This window comes from Puma concolor, chromosome C1 (genome assembly GCF_028749965.1).
Source record: "Puma concolor isolate L17-30 chromosome C1, mPumCon1.1.hap2, whole genome shotgun sequence".
In the NCBI taxonomy this organism is placed as follows: domain Eukaryota; kingdom Metazoa; phylum Chordata; class Mammalia; order Carnivora; family Felidae; genus Puma; species Puma concolor.
This window is the reverse complement of record NC_141674.1, coordinates 64,241,157-64,256,072: the sequence shown is the minus strand read 5'-3', so window position 1 is coordinate 64,256,072 and position 14,916 is coordinate 64,241,157. Positions and strand designations below refer to the sequence as shown.

The following is a 14,916-nucleotide window of genomic DNA, read 5'->3' as shown; positions in this document are numbered from 1 at the left end:
TTCAAATAATTTCATACTATAGCAACAAGTGAAGAATAACTCTGTTGGTCTTTCCAGAATAAATAATCCCGTTCCCATTTCTTAATGATCTTAAAAATGACAAGCTCTTAAATTCTTAGTAAGTTGACACTCCACACTCACCATCTGGCTTGTCCTGCCAATTTCAGTACATTTTTTATATGACCAAAAACTTTCCTACTCGTTCTTAAATGAGATGTCTCAGACACCATCTGAAAATGGTGTCAACTTATCATTAATGTAAAAATGGCACTGTGTTCCAAAATCTGTAAAATTTCAGAGTATAAAACAAGGAGAAAGGAGACCAGGGGATATATGCTACCTGGTGTTCACCTAGAAATGTGAGTTCTGGCTTAGCTGCCAGCTGATGCCTGCTATGAAGCCCTCCTCCCTCCCTCACTCTCCTTTCTAGAGCTTCTTCTGGATGCCTTTCTCAGCAGCACATTGCTGAGACATCTAGATGTCATGCTTCAGCAATGCTAGGACCCAGGTGATCAACTTCAAACATGATGCAGCCTTTCTAAGTCTTTCTGTAGACGGTCTACGCGCCATTTTATTCACAGACATTAGAGTGTCGAAACCATTCTGCCATCATGACTGCATTGTGCTAGGCCAAATCTACTTAAGGCAAGTTAGCTAGTCAAGATAAAGAAGTGAAAGGCACATGAGAAGATGCTCAATATTATTAGCCATGAGGAAAATCCAAATCAAAACCACAATGAGATACCACTTCATACCCACAGGAATGGCTACACTAAAAGTGACAGATAATAGAAAGAATTGGTAAGGATGTGGAGAAATTGGAACCTTCACATACTGATGGCTGGAAAGTAAAACTGTTGCAGCTGCTTTGATAAATGGTCCTAATGTTTCCTCAAAAGTTTAAACATACCATTCACATATGACCCAGAAATTCCACTCTTAGGTATGTGCCCAAGAGAAATGAAAACTTATATGTCAACACAAAAATTTGTATATGAATGTTCACAGCAGCATTATTCATAAGTCAAAAAGTGGAAACAATCCAAATGTTTATTGGTGGATGAATGGATAAGTAAAATGTGATATATCCACATCATGGAATATTATTCAGCCACAAAAAGGAATGAAGTGCTGATACTTGGTATAACACAGATGATGCTTGAAAACATTATGCCAAGTAAAAGAAGCCAATCACAAAGAACCACAAATTATATGATTCCATTTTTAAAAAATTTTTCTAAGTTTATTGATTTATTCTGAGAGAGAGAGAGAGAGAGTGAGCGAGCAGGGGAGGGACAGAGAGAGAGGGAGAGAATCCCAAGCAGGCTCTGCACTGACAGTGCATAGCCTGATGCAGGGCTCAAACTCACGAACCATGAGATCATGACCTGAGCCAAGATCAAGAGTCAGATGCTTAACCAACTGAGCCACCCAGGTGTCCCTGTATGATTCCATTTATATGGAATATACAAAAAAGTAAATCCATAAAGACAGAAAGCATATTAGTGGTTTCTCAGGGCTAGTGGGGGCTAGGGGACTGAGGGGTAACAGCTAAGTGGAATGGAGTTTCATTTTGGGATGATGAAAATGTACTAAAATTAATTACAGTGATGACTGTACAACTCCTAACATACTAAAGCCATTGAATTGTGCACTTAAGTGAGCAAATTATATGTCATGTGAATTATATTTTGATAAAGCTGTTTAAAAAATGAAAAGAATTGGAATGAATGAATATTTCCCACCAGGTTATTTCCTGAGCTGTGCCATGGTTTGACTAACCCATATTCTCTCCTCCAGCCACCTCTCCCTCCAGGCTCACCTCCTCTTTACTTGGGACTGACAGGATCAAACCCAGCAGCTGCCCTTGAGAGACACAGCACTGAACTGCCCAGAATTTCAGGCGTCGTTTTGTTTGTCAAAGAATGAACAGCAAAGACAGTTGCTTAATCCTGCTTGCGTCTTCCTGAAAAATCCTGCCAGGGCCCAACAGCATGTCATTTTTCATTATTTCCAAAGGAACATTCACCTTAGATATTAATTTCTGTTCTCTTCTATGCATGCTCCAAGGCTCTACTCTACTATACCAACATTCATATATATCTACTTCTCCTGACGTCTAGTCATTTCTCCAGGATCTGCTTTCCCCAGAGGGATGACAGCTAATTGCCTTTATGACATGATATGACTGCTGTCCCCTAATCCAAGCCTCCTTAGCCAGATTGTCTGCAGCCTCCTCTTTTCACTAGCTAAGCCACCTGCCTTGGACCTAAAATCCCCATTATTGGTCTCTCTTTTGGAATAAGACACTGAAGTCCTCCTTGAACTATAAATGTTCAGGAAAGAAAAGCATATTAGTATTATCCTACATATGTCCCCCAATATAGAGTCAAACACAATAGTTGCTCGATAATGTTTTTTTAAAGAATGCGTTGGGAAGGTCTGGGGCATGTGACATAATTTAGGGAGGGTTTTGCTGTTTTGGTAACCTCAGCCCTGGAAAGATGCACAGAGTCAAGGAAAGCCCCTGAGCAAGGAAAATCTGTGTATATGTGTCACTGAAAGAAAGAAAGGGACCATTTAAAGAAAGATGATGTTTTGGTGTAAGGGATCTTTCACTTCTCAATTTTGCCTGGGATGGGCCCAGACTCCTTTCTTACTGCCACAAGAGTCTTCATTCTTTATTCCATGTGAGTGCAGTAGTACTCTACTACTGTTGAACTTCTGTCATATTTCAGTGGTAGAGGTAGCTGACCTCTCCCCTAGGGGTGTACATCAGCTAATAAAAGATTAGCAAGAGTCCCCAGATTCAACACTGTGCAGGGTTCTACCTAATGTAAGCAGAAGACCATCCTGATTTCACATGCTCCATTTCCAAGGGCTCAGCAACACTCTGGAGTTTATTAGCATATGATGTGTCAAATAAAACCCATGTTTCATATACAGCGCATTATTAAATAATGATTATGTCTCAAGGTAGGAGCTGAACATATTTCATTTTCTCGTCTGCCGTTAAATAAGGAGGTTGGCCTCAGCAGCTATTGACAAGTACAAACGGTCAAATCAACACTGTGCCTGGCACTGAAATTAAGTGGCTCTGCTTCCTCCCCTGCACTGGCTGTTCCACATGTCTACTTTCAAATTATTTCTGATTGTTAAGATTAGCAAAGGTGGAAGATTCATGGTAGTGAAGCCTAAGGCCCTCCACCATTCTGAGCTCTCTTTTCAGTGGTTTTAACGTGCAGTACTGTATCCCAAGCAATGCATAGCCAGAGGGATTAGCTTGCTTCTCCAAGGATGTTGAGATGACTCTACATTTAAATGTATTGAAGTCCTTGCCTTTTTGGAAATAAGATTCTCAAATTAGGCTGAGTCTTGCCCATTTGTGGCCCAGTCTAGGTTTTACGTGGATCTGTTAATAAGAACAACCACTCCCTGTGCTATCAGTAATTGATGATGTAGGACAAACTCTGGTGTGATTACATGTCTAAATGTTATCTGACATATCACCCCAAGTTTTTCAAGGAAGTTTTGGCTGCCCGTTTCTTGCCTAAATATGCTAATTAGCACATCACCACTGAAAATAACACTTCTACTAGGTACTGGAAAATATTTAGCCACATTTCAGAATAGAGAATTGTTTTCTGTTGAGTACGACATTGCTGTAAAGATACTTCCTCACTGGCCATGTTGTTTCATATGCTTAATTACAACATGGGAGAGAAGGACTAGAGGCTTCGAAGCCCTCTGTTCTTGAAGAGGGCCATCATTAAATAAGCTAGGAAAAAAGTGGCAGTGGGTATGCTCCTACTAAAATGCTTCACACATCAGAACATCTCTCTACAGTCTAAGTCTTTTTGAAATAACTGGAGAGTATTAATTAGTATCAAACTAATAGATAGTATCACTTTATACTTTAGTGAAGTTCAAATAGCAAATAACGTAACTCCAGAAATAGTAAAATCTCATTGTAATATAATCTGTTATGCCACTGGACCATAAATTACATTAGGTTCTTTCAAACCTAAGGCTCCAAACAGTGAAGGGCCAAAATACCCTCTAAATGTTCTCTGAGCATCCATTATTGTGTTTTCTATGTTTTGTGAATGTTTTACCTGCATTTACATTTCTTTCTTTTTTTCTTGATAAGATTAGGATCTTTATTTTATGACCTATTGCATTTACATTTCTGTGTACTTTTAAAGATTGGTTACTTTCATGTAGCTATGAATGCATAACTGTTCATACTAAATACTGAAGCCACATCGAGTATTCATTCATTTATTACTTGAGATATTGATTCAATACTGTAGTGGGTTGAATTGTGGCCTCCTAAAATATGCCCACCTGGAACCTCAGATTGTGACCTTATATGAAATAAGGGTCTTTACAGATGTAATTAAGGCATCACTGAATGGCTTTGCCCTTGAATAATCCTGCTTTGTGATAGTGTTTGGTGGGCTAGTTATTCTTTCTGCCCCACTTCCTTGAATTCTTTCACTGACTTTACTTATTTTTGTGTACAGAGCTTAAGGCACATTTAACTTTTATGTTCTCTTACATGTTATCTGATCTACAGTTATAATTTAAACTATATCTACACTGAGATACCGATTCAAATGTTTTAGCTGCATGTGTATTTTTTCACATATCCCTATACATGCAGTCACACATATTAGAAATATTATGATATTGTTTACTCACCCTATTTTTCATACATTAGCTTTTGTTGTCTTGTGTTATGGTGGGAAGAACACAAGTCTGTCATAAAACAGACCTAGGCTTGGAGATTTGGTGGTTTTAGAAAAGTTATCTAATCACTACAAACGTCAGTTTTTCTGCGCAATGATGTTATGAGCTAAATTGTGCCCTCCTAAAATTCATATATTGAAATCCTAACTTCTAATACCTCAGAGTGTGACCTTACTTAGAGACAGAGTCTTTACAGGGGTAATCAAATTTAAATGAGGTCATTAGGGTGGGCCCTGATACGATGTAACTGGTATCCTTATAAAAAGGGGAAATTTGGACACAGAGACACCCATAGATGGAGGATGATGTGAAGACAGCCACCTATAAGCCAAGGAGAGAGGCCCACAGCCCTCAGAAGGAGCTAACCCTCAACACCTGGATTTCTGACTGCTGACTGCTGGCCTCCAGAACTGGGAGGCAATACACTGGTGTTGCATGAGCTACCTACTTTGTGGTAATTTGTTATGGCAAACTAATACAAATGGCAATAATAATACCTCAAAAAATGGGGTGCCTAAGTGGCTCAGATTGTTTAAGCGTCCAACTTCTGCTCAGGTCATAATCTCACAGTTCGTGAGTTTGAGCCCTGCACTCGGCTGTGTGCTGACAGCTCAGAGCCTGGATCCTGCTTCGGATTCTGTGTCTCCCTCTCTCTCTGCCCCTCCCCCTCTCACTCTCTGTCTCTCTCAAAAATAAATAAAATTTTAAAAAAATACCCCAAAAACTTATTTTGAGAGGATCAAAGAATGTGGCACACCTTGTTGGTCATTTCCCTGAAGACCATTACCTTTTGTTATTTGCTAATGGGGCTCTGATTTTTCCTTAGGTATCAGGAAGAGGACCCGTGATCTCAAAAATGTGGATGCAGTCCCTGGAATAGGGTGACCACGTGACACGGCTATGGCCAACGAGATGTGAGGGGAGACTGCTGGGGGTTCTGAGCAAGCTATCTTTCCCTAATAATTGAGTCACAGGTGGAGAAACACGGCCTTGTGTCCCCCTTTGGCTCCAGGCTCGAAGTGGCTTGTGGGGAGGATGTGGTGCTTGACCCCGCCACACCCAGCTCTGATTGTGAGAATGTCAAGGAAGCCAAGCAAGCATCATGGAGATGCTGACTTCATCGATTGGCTGGATTGATTCCAGTGACTGCCAATATTCAGACTGCTTGTTACACGAGAAAAAGAAACTTGTGTTGTTTAGGCACTCTTAGCCAGGGATTCTCACACAGAACTGAGGCAATAAGGCTCCCATTTCACGTAGTGCACTTACTAAACACGGATTCCCTTTCTTCTTTGTTGTTATGTCAAAGCTTCTGTAACTTTGTTCCTCTTTCTTCTTTTTGAGGCTTATTTGTTTAGGCTGTCTTGATATCCTGCTTCTCTATCTTTGGTTTCATTAATTTGAAAAAACTGCATTTAGCTTGTTCATCAAGCATGTTTTGTTCTTTTAATTTCCTTTACTCATCTCAGAAAATTTGCTTCCTCCAGTCAATTTTCTCCAAACTGACCTCCTTTCCTGCTGTTTCAGCACAAGAAAAGACTCAAAATGGCTTTTGTGTGACTTGGTGTCTAATCTCCTGGGATAAGGACCTTGTCTTTTGAATCCTTTGCCATGCAGAGCATCATGTATGCGTTTGGGGATTTACAAATCACAAATGGAGCATAAGCAGGGCTTTGGTGAGCGTCTACAGTGGAGAATAGATGGGAAACAGGCTGGGACCATTGAACAGGCTCTGGCCTTTTCCACCAGGAGGTCAGTGGTTTATTTGGGCTCAAGGTAATAGCAAGCAAAACTCCAAATAAGAAACAGCTTGTAGGAGGGGACAGAGGGGAGAGAGGAAAAGGAAAGGAGCATATTTTAAATGAATACCCATTTAATACATTATTGTTAATGTTAAGTAGTGTATTAGTTAATATGTGGTCTTCCCCCACCATCCTAGGTGTTTTCGCTATGCATTATTACAGAAAATGTTCATGAATATGTGGTCATATATGATCATAAATAACGTTTACTGGTATTGCCTTTCCTTTTGTACAATGGATTCACGGTAAACATGATTCTGCAAACTGTTCTTTCACTTCAAAATGTATCTTGGATATTTTTTCCACATCTTTTTACATTCCATAAATGCTTGAGTAAAAGGTGAAGTTACTTTCCCCAAATTATCTTTCAGAAGAAAAAGGATAATTATCATTGGGTTCTTGCAAAATCTCTCAAATTATGGGAGGCTTTCCTCATTGCTTAATTTTGAACAAAAGATTGTTGTTTGGAAGAAAGGCATTAGCCTGAAACAAACTCAGTCAATAGTCCTTCCAGATGCTTATTGAGTTTGTCTGCTGGAATTGATTTAAAGAGGGCAAAGAAATTTATCACAGATTAGTCTTTATTCCTGGGGGTAAGAACTCAAAATTTCAAGCCTGAGATTGGAAACAGGACTTCCAAAGATCATTTAATAAGTAACAGAGTAAGTAGTTGTGTTGTGAAATTCTACATATACCCCTACAGGATTAGTGATAGGAGGACAATTTTCCTCATGTTATATAGCTGGGACTTGTGGTTTGGGATAAAATTTCTAGTGGAACATCATCTGTGGGCCAACAAATGCTGCTTCTCAAGTAACAGATGGAAATAAGTCAAATGTACACCGAAAAATATGTGTTAGATGATTCAGAAAAGAGCTCCCATTTGTTAAAGATGTATGCGAAACATTTAAATAATACTGATTCAAGAAATGCAGAAAGTGGAAATACTTCCAAAACAATACATTATATGGTATATGATCTTAAATGTGAATGTGTAACTAGATTAATAAGTATAAGTCAATGCCTAATAATTTCATTTGTAATTCTACAAGTACGTACATTTAGGTTGGCCAGTCTTTAAAAAATAAAATCTTCACACTGGAGGATACAGACTACTTTATATTCTAAAAGACTTTCAGAAAGTATAGTGGAAGATCCACTCTATTGTTAAGGGCTGCCTAGTAGTCCATACTAGAGATGCACCATGGTTTATTTTGCCAGTAATCTAACGACAGCTATTCATATTTTATGTTCTGCAATTATAAATAATGTTGCCTCAGATTAATTATCTCTTCAGATGTATATCTTCATGCACTCTTGCAAGTATGTCTACAGAATAAATTCTGCCAAGTGTAATTTCTGGGTGTATTTATATTATAGCGAAATAGAATGTCCTATTCCTTCTTTATTTTCTCTTCTTCACCAAAGGTGTTTCTATCAGGGTAGTGCATTTGAGTTGCACTATAAGTGATGGTCAAAATAAGCAAGGGAGATGTTATATTATCTTATATTTTTTCACTCTTAAGTCCATAAGGCCCCTTGCCCTTGGCTCACGCCCAGGACACAACAGGGCCCCACTAGGGTAGGATCTAATAGAGTTAAGATCCCAGAAGCTGCAAATCTGGGGGAAGACTAGAAAGATAAAAAGACCAGCTGGGGAAGGAAAGAACCATGGAAAGAGGAGGTGAAAAAAACAGGTGGTAGAAAAGGAGATCAGAGCAGAGATTTCCTGATCTTCTTCTAAGTTGGACCCATAGTCTGATAAGTGACCTAATGGGCAGATCAAACACATCCTTTGGGCTCTGTGAATACTTTATTTCTGGTGATGGGATTCTACTTTCACACTTTACCAGATGTTGTGAGCATTACTAAAAGGTTAAATAAATACTGCCCTCCAGAAAAGCTGTTTGAAATTAAACTCCCACCAAGACTTTCCTCCCATATCCTCACCAATGTTTCATATCATCAAACTTTTAAGTTATCATCAGTTAGTGATAAAATGATTACCTCAGTGGTATTTCTTTAATTGTCACTTCAATTCCCATTGGTCATTGACCAATTACTTATCTTCTTCTTTGCCTATTTTTTGGTTGTTTATATTTTTCTTATTGATATGAAAGAATTTGTTGTATATTAAAGAAAACAACCTTTGGTTAAATGAGGCAAATCACTCCTCCACTTGTTATTTATCTTCTCATGTTGTTTAATTAATATTGCTATATAAAAGATTTGTATTTTTATGTAATCAAATTTATCAACTGCTTTTCTTATATCTTCTGTTGTGCAGTGTTGTTATTTTTAAGGCCATCGGGTTAATGTATCAGAACGCAGAAAAGCAGTCAGAGTCTCATTCTGGCCATTTACCAGCCAAGTGACCTTGACACGTCACTTCAATAAGTTTCCTCCTCTACAGAGAGGAGACTTTATCTCATGTCTTCGTTAGTTTTTCTTTGCTGTCTTGATAATTGGATGAGGCTAGGTTTATCAAAAGCTCTTGACCCTATTCAGTCTACATGAATGGTAAAGTAGCTTACATCTGTAAATGAAGGATAAATGTGAAGTATTTTTAGAAGTTGGATTTCTAAAAAATAAAACTGAATTTAAAAAAAGTAATGCAAATTTGTCAGATCAATTTCAAACTCCAAACAAGACTTCAAGTAAGGCCAAGAGAGAAGTGTGAAAACCTCTTTTTCCTGTGGGTCAAGACTTCCTTTAAACATTCCCAGACACTCACTATAAGCTATCGGGTCATCTTAATGACTTCACATTCAGAAAGTTCTTCCATGTGTCTTGTCAGTAATACAGACTGGTGGTAGGAAAAAAACGAAAGCAAAAACCTAACCACTCACTCTTCTTCTCCTAAGGTTCTAAACAATTGAGGACAGAAAGAACCAGCCAACTGATGACCACAATAGAGCACCAGCTTTACTGATGATAAGTCAATGGGTAATGTGGAAGGACCTCCTGCCACCTTGTTGCAGTCACATGCCTCTGATAGGCACCAGGTGCAAACAGAAATGCAGAGACTGAGAGGGCAGATTCTTGACTGGGCTGTTAGAAGTAGCTCCTGTGTAGCCTGTTTTTTGGGTGGAGTCACAGGCCAAGGCCCTCAGAGCAGAACAGACTGATGTACAGGGCATGAGAGAGCTCAGCCATAGGGGTGGCTTGGGTGGGTTTGTGTTGTGGTCCTGCCCTTGGCCAATATGGTAAAAAACACGCAGGTTCTCCATATTCTCCTTTTTTAGATGAGGCCCTCCCTTGGGGAAAGTGAGGGTATTGAGACAAAGAAGGGAAGTGCCATTCTCTTCAATATTGCAAATGCAGGGGTGCTGAATGGAACTCCCCTATCCTGTATTGGAAACATAAAGGGGAGAAATAGATGTGTATTTACCTCCTAATATATAGCTTTGATGTGGACACCCTTGGGTTGCAATCTACCAACACTAGTTGGGCACCTTTAGGCAAGCTACATAAACCGTCTGAGCCATAGCTGCCTCCTCTCTAAAATGGGACATGGATAGCTACCTGCCAGGGTAGGTGAGAAAATTAAAGAGACAATACATGTAAGACACTTAGAGTAACTGAAGCAGAACATGAACTCAAGAGATACTGGTTTTCTTTCTGTATCCTCCAAACTCTGTGTGTGTGTGTGTGTGTGTGTGTGTGTGTGTGTGTGTGTGTGTGTGTGTTTTATTTTTTTAATAATATATGGTCATGTTAGCTAACATATAGTGTATACAGTGTAGTCTTGGCTTCAGGAGTAGATTCCCATGATTCATCACTTACATACAACACCCAGTGCTCATCCCAACAAATGCCCCCCTCGATGCCCATGTCCCATTTTCCCTGTCCCCCAAGCCCTCACCCCATCAACCCACAGTTTGTTCTCTATACTTAAGAGTCTCTTATGGTTTGCCTCCCTCTGTATTTGTGACTTTTTTTCCCTTCCCTTCCCCTATGGTCTTCTGTTAAGTTTCTCAAATTCCACATATGAGTGAAAACATATGATATCTTTTTCTGACTGGCTTATTTCACTTAGCATAATACCCTCCAGTTCCATCCACATTGTTGCAAATGGCAAGATTTCATTCTTTTTCATTGATGAGTAGTACTCCATTGTATATACGAACCACATCTTCTTTATCCATTCATCAGTTGATGGACATTTAGGCACTTTCCATAATTTGGCTATAGTTGATGGTGCTACTATAAACATTGGGGTACACGTGCCCCTATAAATCAGCACTCCTGTATCCTTTGGATAAATTCCTAGTAGTGCAATTGCTGGGTTGTAGGGCAATTCTATTTTTAATTTTTTGAGGAACCTCCACACTGTTTTCCAGAGTGACTGCACCAGTTTGCATTCCCACCAACAGTGCAAAAGGGTTCCCCTTTCTCCACATCCTTGCCAACATCTGTTGTTCCCTGAGTTGTTAATTTTAGCCACTCTGACTGGTGTGAGGTGGTATCTGAATGTGGTTTTGATTTGTATTTCCTTGATGATGAGCGACGTTAAACATTTTTTTCATGTGTCTGTTAGCCATCTGGATATCTTCTTTGGAAAAGTGTCTATTTATGTCTCTGCCCATTTCTTCACTGGATTATTTGTTTTTTGGGTGTTGAGTTTGGTAAGTTATTTATAGATTTTTGATACTAACCCTTTATCTGATATGACATTTGCAAATGACATTCTCCCATTCTGTTGGCTGCCTTTTAGTTTTGTTAATTGTTTCCTTTGCTGTGCAGAAGCTTTTTGTCTTGATGAGGTCCCAATAGTTCATTTTTGCTTTCATTTCCCTTGCCTTTGGATACATGTCAAGTAAGAAGTTGCTGTGGCTGAGGTCAAAGAGGTTGTTGCCTGTTTTCTCCTCTAGAATTTTGATGGTTTCCTGTCTCACATTTAGGTCTTTCATCCATTTTGAATTTACTTTTGTATATGGTGTAAGAAAGCGGTCCAGTTTCATTCTTCTGCATGTTGCCGTCCAATTCTCCCAGCCCCATTTGCTAAAAAGGCTGTCTTTTTTCCATTGGATACTCTTTCCTGCTTTGTCAAAGATTAGTTGGCTATACATTTGTGGGTCCAATTCTGGGTTCTCTATTCTATTTCATTGGTCTATGTGTCTGTTTTTGTGCCACTACCATACTGTCTTGATGATTATAGCTTTGTAGTAGAGGCCAAAGTCTGGGACTGTGATGTCTCCAATTCAGCTTTGGTTTTCTTTTTCAACATTACTTTGGCTATTCAGGGTCTTTTGTGGTTCCATAGAAATTTTAGGAATGTTTGTTCTAGCTCTGAGAAGAATGCTGGTGCTATTTTGATTGGAATTGCACTGAATGTGTAGATTGCTTTGAGTAGTATTGATGTTTTAACAATATTTGTTCTTCCAGTCCATGAGCATGGAATGTTTTTCCATGTCTTTGTGTCTCCTTCAATTTCTTTCATAAGCTTTCTATAGTTCTCAGCGTACAGATCTTTTACCTCTTTGGTTACGTCTATTCTATATCCTCCTAAATCTTTTGAAAGGACCAGGCTTAGTTTTGCTCCTTCACCTCAGTGAAAGTGAATAGTCACATCAACTGTCCATCCATGGTTAGGCTTCATGTTGTTGAAACTAAGTAATACCCTGTCTTTGATTTTCTTCCACATGAGCCCAATTTCCAGCCCTGGACTTTACCATAGATCTTTTCAGAAAGAACCCTCCTCTAATCCTCTACATTTCTCTTACAACAGACTGGCAGTGGGCTCCACTACCAATGACGAAGAAGATCCAACAGGCACAGGTACAACAGACTTTCTTCCCCTGGCTCCCTGACAGTTGCCCACAGTTACATGTCACTCATGGCCAGGAACTGGAGTCTCTTTCTCTGAACTCATGTGGTGGCAGTGACTCTTCATTTCCTGTCATTGCAGATACTGTAGCTCCCCCTTCCTCAGAGAATCCTGAATTAGGGTTATTAATACTCATGACTAGGTCCCCTGAAGGAAACAGACCATCTGGCACCTTTGGCAAGGTTCCAAATTACAATCGTTCAAACTGAATCCCCCTAAATAAATTAAAAATAAAAGAACAAATACCAAACTTTTCAGTTTCTTCACAGCAAACAGCAGAATGGCCTCAGCATTGGACAAAGCTCCCACCCACAGCCACAGAGCAGTCAGCCTTAGAGGACAGTGACTTCAGGATGCAGACATATGGAGAGGTCATTTGTTTCTCATTTACCCAACAGATAAGAATATGGAAATAGTCTCAGTCCATTTGTTTGATGGGCCTCCTAAGCCAGTAATAAACAAATCAATACAATTAGTTTTGGCTCATCATCATTAAGGAACCTTCACTGCTGGGACACAATTTAATTATACCTCTTCCTCCATAGGAAAGGAAACCTGTCAAGATGGGTGGCTTCTCTTGGGGTTGTATCAAAGTGGCAGTGGTAGGGGGCGGGAGGAGGCTCAGAGGCAGCGTCTCTATGACTCCCTGAGAACAATATGCTTGTGTATGGCAGAGCAGGGGTCTGTCCAGGATGGTTCTACGTGCTCCTGTTACAAGTTCTTGGGAATTCATTTGAGCAAGTCTGCATTCTGTGTGGAACTCATATGCTAACAAATTGAAACAGCAAATAAAGATTAAAATGATGATGTCTAATCTAGAACTGAAATCAAACTAGGGGACAGAATGCCTGGTTTGGGTCTTCTGTGCTCCCCTGTGAAGCCAGTGAAGTCTCTGGCACATTACGACTAACAAGCAGCTCTAGCACCGTGTAAATGTGACCTGTGAACTTAACGTGGTTCACACAAAGCTCTCTTTGAACCGAGGTTGATGCTTGGTGGACTTCCAGTTTTGAATCGCACCTGTTTACATCTCAGGTGGGGTTGTTTCACGAGGACACAGGGGGCACTTCATATCTCTTCACTTCCTTCCCTCACCTCCAAGTAGAACTTATCTTTAAACCAAAGCCAAAGAGGTGATTTTCAATTGGAATAACTGCAATTTTGATTTGGAAACAATATCAGAAAAATCAGTGTAGCCAACATCTTAAGTTTCAAATTTTGAAATGAAGGCCCAGAGCAATTAACTGGTTTTCCTGGGCTAGTCAGCTTGATGAGGACAATTGGTACTTGAATTTAAAACTCAATCTGTAAGTTACCTCTGCTATATCAGCCTAAAAAGTCCACATTTCCAATGCTCTCTGTTAAGGAAGACTCCCTCATAACAAAGCCTATTGAAAGAGTAACTTGCTATTTCAACTTATAGTCTTTTCCCACTGGGTTCCACAGAAGATCATTAATGGAGAAAAATGATTTTTCCAAGATTATGCAGCTTCTAACTTATAGGGGCCAGTAATCAATTAAATATTTAATTTTTGGAGTTAACTTTATATGTCTTTCCTTTTCAAAGTAAAGTGACAGACATTTTGATTTTAAAATCTATATTTAAACATATGGAAGTGTTCTATAAGTGGATATTATAACTTGGAAGAGAGGTACCTAGGAGAGCCTCCTGACCTTTATCAGACTGTGAGGTAAATGAGAAATAACTTTTTTTAAATTAAGCTATTAAAATTTAGTTGTTACAGTACTTAGCAATACTTTCTCTGACTAATACAAGGAACTTTTCACACCAGTGTTTGGGATTATAAAGGCAACCCCTGCCAACTACCAACCATGACAAGAAATGTTCCTCTTAAGCATCTGACTCCTCATATGCAACACTATTATGACAAGTATGCTGTTATTTTCAATAGTCTTCTCTAATCATAGTAAAATTAACTCTCCATTATTTTATTTTTTAATAATAGTAAAACATTCTGTTAAATAAGTACCTGATACTCAGACATATATACTCTGTGATGGTTAAATTTATGTGTTGGCTTGAATGGAACACAAACTGCCTAGACATTTGATCAAACATTATTCTGTATGTGTTTGTGAGATTTTCTGGAAGAGATAAGCATTTGAATCAGGAGACTGAGTAAAGCAGATTGCCTTCCCTAATTTGGGTCGGCCTCATCCAATCAGTTGAAGGCCTGAAGAGGAAAAAAAAAAGGAAAAGAAAAGACAAGACAAGACTGATCTTCACATGAGGGCGTTCTTCCTGCCTGACTACTTTAAGATCAGAATTTTTTTTCCCTTACTTTGGGTTCAATATCAGCTCTTCTTGAGTCTGAAGCCTACAAACCTTTGGGCAAAAATTATACTGTTAGCTCTCCTGGGTCTCCAGTTTGCTACCTGCAGATCTGGGGATTTGACAGTTTCCACAATCATGTAAGCCAATTCTTTTAATTTTTTAAAATGTTTTTATTTATTTTTGAAGGAGAGAGAGAGAGAGCATAAGCGGGGGAGGAGCAGAGAGAGAGGGAGACA

At 39.2% G+C, this 14,916-nt stretch overlaps 1 protein-coding gene across 5 annotated transcripts in view; it reads right to left on the bottom strand.

Moving 5' to 3' along the window:
• The window catches only part of ST6GALNAC3 (ST6 N-acetylgalactosaminide alpha-2,6-sialyltransferase 3), a 536,306-nt gene that overhangs the window by 115,977 nt on the left and 405,413 nt on the right, over positions 1-14,916 (bottom strand). The window lies entirely within an intron of this gene.